Source organism: Haliaeetus albicilla, chromosome 16, assembly GCF_947461875.1.
Source record: "Haliaeetus albicilla chromosome 16, bHalAlb1.1, whole genome shotgun sequence".
Taxonomy (NCBI): domain Eukaryota; kingdom Metazoa; phylum Chordata; class Aves; order Accipitriformes; family Accipitridae; genus Haliaeetus; species Haliaeetus albicilla.
Genome location: NC_091498.1, coordinates 8,216,748 through 8,222,191, shown reverse-complemented (window position 1 = coordinate 8,222,191; position 5,444 = coordinate 8,216,748). Strand labels below are relative to the sequence as shown.

The 5,444-nt window shown below is 49.2% G+C and overlaps 1 pseudogene; it reads right to left on the bottom strand.

Annotated features, from left to right (window-relative positions):
• Nucleotides 1-724: 724 nt before the first annotated feature.
• Nucleotides 725-3,481, bottom strand: LOC138689305 (large ribosomal subunit protein eL8-like; annotated as a pseudogene).
• Nucleotides 3,482-5,444: the final 1,963 nt, after the last annotated feature.

Here is a 5,444-nt window from a genome sequence, read left to right as displayed (position 1 = left end):
AAAAATTTCCCTAGGATTTTCTCCTAACAAGGACTAATTATTTCCAGTGAAGTTCTTCCATGTTGGTAGCATCCTGCACATCCTGATCCCTTTGTCTCCCATGCCCAGGCATGCTGGGGGAGACATGCCCCTGTGGTGGGAGCTGCAGGCAAACTGCATCATGCTGCTCTTCAGTGTGCAGGAAGAGCATAACTATTGCTGCAGCTTTCCTGGGGCAGGTCTAATAGCTCTGGTTAGCTCCATTGTCCCTTTCTCCTTTCCCCATTGAAGCTATCTGCACCTTGGAAACCCTAGCAGGGATCACAGCTTAACTGAGCTAGCCCAGAGACAAGAGAGTGGGTTGTGATTTTGGAAGGGTCGCCTGAAGTAAAGGTTTTGTACATGCAAACCCTTGCAAGTGTCCCATGTGGATCACTGGTCCTCTTATATGTGGGAACAACAGTGGTGCTCTCATCTAGTGGCATCTACAGATGTGCAGACATGGGATGTGCATGAGCGTTGAGGGTGCCTCAGCATTGCTGTCCTGTATGGGTGAAAGAGGAGAGTCTGACAAGCAGAAGGGGGTTAGCAGTCGTGTGCTGAGAGACATGACCCTAGGAGAAGCCTTTGGAAAGCAGATGTGAAGCTCTGTGTACCTAGTCTGTGGCACTGTTTTATTTGGTTTTTTTTCTGTTCTGGGGTTTACTTTTAGGTACGGAAGACATGGTAGAGGACTGGTACCATTTTATTCCAATTTGGTGGTCATTTCTCTAGCCTTTGTTTTCTTAAGCTTGGCTATTTGAGCTATGAATCTTGGCCCCATCATATCTGACAATGCAGTTAAGTGGCAGTAACTTTACAAGGGCTCCCATCTCTTCCATGCTTACTTGGGTGAAGGCCACACAGGTGCAAGTCTTCCCATGGACTAGTCATCCCACCTGGCTCTATCCTACAAGATGGTGCTGTATGGAGCTCCCATTTTGCTTCATGGAGCATGCCAAACAGCCACCAGTTCTGTGGGGTCTCCATTGTGGACCATCACTGCAAGGTGAGTTTTTCTGTCCTCTACCAAGCAGTGACAGTGCTCACACCTGCTTGGACGACCTGTGACTCTTCAGCTGTAGTGTCTCCTTTTCCTGCAGCTTTCTGCTCAACACAAGCCAAGAGCCTCTGCTTCTTCTGTTGTTTGATCTGTGGTTTGGGTTTGTGGGTCAGTGCTAGGAGCTGATTTTGGCTGTTTAAATCCCAGTGAACTGGATAATTGCAGAGACCTCCAACATTTGTGAAGAGTAGAGCTGATGCTGGAATCTGACATAGCCCGGTCATTTCACATGATGCATGAGTGGTTGGGCCTGATGTTTTGTCCTGTTTCCTCTGTGCTGGTTGATTGCCAGCAAGGATGGATGGGTTATATGTGTTACAGAAGAGAGCTTGAGTTTCTGGTGCCTGGATTATCACTGGATCTTACACCTAGCTGGGTCCTCTGCCTTTACCACAGCCACAGGGCTTCTGGAGGGATGTGTCCTACCAGAGCCAGCCAGAGCACCTTGTTCAGAGTGTGCAGCAACGGGATCCCCGGCCTCTTGCTCACTGTGGACCTGTGCCTTTTCTCTTGCTATAAATGAGAGGCCATGGAAAAGCAGGGGGCCTTTGGAGGAAGATTTCTAAGGCAGCTCTGAGCAGTGTGTCTCCACTTCAGTGCTCCCTGGAGAAGCATCCTTAGCCCAAGAAAGAAGTGCCAGTGCAAAACATTTCTCTAGGACAGCTCTAGTCATAGATGAGGTCAGAAGTCTGGGTCCACGAGATGGTGTATGCCCTGGATCGGACACACTAGCCCTTGTCTAATTAGGAAACTCAGAGGAAACTCAGATGCAGCATGCTTGGTGGAGGCCTGGGAAAGACTGTGACCTTTCTTATGCAGTTTTAGGGCTGGAGAAGCTCACAAACCCTCTTCACATACTGGATTGTGTGCCTTTGCTGTTCTTTAAGCCCAGAGGGTGCAGAGCTTGGCCATCAATGATACCAGCTCCTCCAGCCCCTCAGGCTGCCAGTCACACCCTCTCTCTGCCTCCTCCTGCAGCACAGTGAGTTTCTCATCCTGAAGAATTGGGCGATCTGAAACACTTTGAATGGCTGGAGGGAACATCTGTGTTTCACCTCTACGGCTGTCAATGACCCTGGCCATACTCTGGAAAGTCTGCCCTGAGCTCACCCCGCCAGGCTTGGCTCCTGCCCCAGGTGCTCACAGCCAAAGGGTGCTCAAGCCAAAGCTCGTACACTGGTGCTTTTGGTGAAGAAATATCCCAGTGGAAACACAGGAGGATGATCTCTCCCAAACCATCACAAAAACTCCCTCCTTGGGTTCCTGCTCACTGCAACATGGCCATGCCACCTCAGGTTCCCAAGTGGCACGCAGCCCAGTGTCTGCCCGGTTCATTGCACTGCTGCCTGGGACAGACATGGGACCCTACATGAGAAGGTGTCCTGGCGTCTGCCACGGTTCCATGGGAACCCAGCTGTGTCATGGCTTTCCACAGTTCTGCTTGTTGTTCCAGGCAAAGAGCACCAGGGGAGAGAAATGGGCTCAGAAACTTGGGGAGAGGCCAGTTAAGTGACCTACCAAGAGGTAATGCTTACAGGAGCTGCAGGGAACACAGAAGCTGGAGGAGATGTGGCTTCTCCATACCGACATGGGCTGCGTATGGCTGCCCCCAGTTTCTGTGCTGGTGACTGAGCTGGTAGGTGGTTTGATCTTGATCCGTGTGGTGGTCTGGTCACTCTCTGAGCATATTGCACCCCTGGATGATGTGCAGAAGGGGACAGCTTTCTGACCCTGGGAATTTGTCCTCTTTCTTTATGTGAAATGAAGATGCTGGAAGAGATTCACAGCTCCCATGAAGTGGGTTTTTCATCAAAATACAGGAATAGCCCATGGACATGCTGGGCTCCCAGAAGGATCAATGAAGTGCTCAGGGCCAGAAGCCTGGTGGATTTGGTGTGGGTGCTGGTTGTGATGGGCAGCCCATGTGGCTGCTCTGCTTTTGGGAAGGGAGGTCTCGGGAATCCTCACCATGTGTCAGCCAGAGAGAGGCAAGGAAGCGAGCTGCAAGCACCAGGTCATGGTTCAGGTCATACAGCAGCTGCTCCTCAGCAGGTATGGCAGAGCCGTGGACCTTGCCCAGGGAGTGGGTGTGGGGAGCTCCCCGGGGCTGCTCACTGCTGTGGGAGTTTGTTTTGTGACCTTTGATCACATCAGGGAACGTCTCTCCTGTGCAGTGTTCGTTGACCTGAGCATTGGTTGTCACCTGCACAGGAGCTGCTCTCCATATGCCCACTGCTTTGTCAAGCACCAATCCTCGTCTCTGGAGCTGACAACCACCATGGGCCAGAGCAGATACCCCTTAGCGAAGCTTAGGGTGGTCACAGCAGAAGGGGGGCAGGTGCTGGACCTGCTCCTCTCCTGGAGGAGCACCTGCAGCTTCATCTTCCTGGTGGTCCCCATGGCCCCAGAGATGTCTGGGGCCAGCTTGGCTGGGCTGGTGCCTGGGCATGTTGCTGGGAGGTTACAGGTGCCCTCAGCCCCGGGGGAGGCTGGTGGGACAGAGGGCAGTCAGTTTGCACTTGAGATACGAAAGGAAAACTGTTTTCTCAGGGAGGTGATGTTGGACTGAGGGCTAAATTGATTTCCATAAATATTTGAGCAAGGCTGAATTATTTATGACCCTCCGGTGACACAATAGAAGGAACCAACGGAATCGTCTGTGAATTTTCCAGATGATTTAGTTTAAAAATGCTGCTCGTTATTATTTATGTGGGTCAGATCCCCCTTTGCTCCTGGCCAGGCCTTGCACATGAGTTACATAAACACAGAGTCAATATACAAATCTCTTCCTTTATCTATCTTAATCTGTCAGTCGTAAGTGAGCAGCAGCCTTGCTGTTTGATTCCCCAGGAGGACTGTAATCAGAAACCTTTGTCATTCAAATGAATGCAGAGGAAAAGGAAGAAAGAAAGAAGAAAGAGAAAGTAAGAAAGAAGAAAGAAAGAGAAAGAAAGGAAGGAAGGAAAAGAAAGGAGAGTAAATGAAAGAAAGAACTTGAAGGAAGAAGGAAGAAAGAATTTATAAGAAGGAAGGAAAGAGAAAAAGAGACAGAGGGACAGACAGAGAAAGCCGATTGCACGCAGACTGAGCATTGCACAGTGGGAAGCAGGAACCTGTATGGATCTGAGATGCAGCCAGACTCCTGCACATCTAAGTCAGACCTATGCATATTCACACCCAAAGAAAGCACATCTTGCTAGTGCTCTGCTATTGCTACTTGCAAAGGGAAGAGATGGTGCTGGGCAATTTCTGGGAGAGACGACCAAGAACTGGCAGGAAAAATGGGGTAGAGAAACACTTCCCAACTCTCGGAAGGCAGGCACTGCCATGAAACAGGACTTGTTGGCCTACAAATATTGGCTGGAAGGGACCTTGGAAGTCTTGAGTCTGATCTCTTGCTTGAAGTGGGACTAACATCATCCTTTGAGGGGGCAGATGTGGAATGGGTAGCTGTAGCCAAAACAACACAAAAAAATTAATCAGAAGCCCTGGTTGCCAGTGTTGTGTGGAGATTTGGGGCATGTGTCTCCAGCAGGTTCAGCTCTCTGTGATCTGAGAGAAGAGAAAGCAGAGAGCTTTGGAAACTCAAGAATATATGAAAATTTATGAGATCTCTAGAACTGGGGTTTGCTGCTGCTTCTAAGCCATTTCAACAGATGCTGGCTGCTGGGTGTGGAGTAAAGGGCTAATGAAATGCTGGAAATTGTCCTGGGTCTGCTGAATCAGAACAGGATTTTGGATCTGGGCTTAAGTGAGGTTCACCAAGGTCTTCAAATATCATGTGGATTGAGTAGGGTTGTTCAATTGCTGAGCAGTGAAAGTGGATGGAAGGTGTCTCTTTGGATCTGTGTATATGGAGGTGAAGCTGAAGTGTATTAATTAAGTAGCTTTGAACCCCTAATTGACAACTGAAGTGGACTTCATTTAACTAAGATCAGTTCATATTCACTTTTCTGTTCACTCAAGCTGATGAGAAGCACTTGTGAGTCATTTTAAGTGGTTTCCTCTTCACAAGAAGAATAATACTAACTTGAGTGGGAGGAATATATGAAAGACATGTAAAGCCTTGGCTTTCCCAGAGCCATGCAAAGCAAAACCCACACTACAAACCCAACTGTACTTACAGCCAGTCAAATCCAGTCCTTGGGTTCCCCCAAACTTGCCTTAGATAGGAATCTACAGATGGGCCCATTTCTTTTATCTGGCCAGCAGAGAACAGAAGTTCAGGGGGTTGAAAGGATAACAGAATTAGTTTTGGAGGGACCTCTGGAGGTCTCTGGTCCAGCCTCCTACTCTGTGCAGAGCTGGCTGAAAATCTGCAGCAGGTTTCTCAGGGCCAGTCCATTCAAGTTTTGAAATTCTC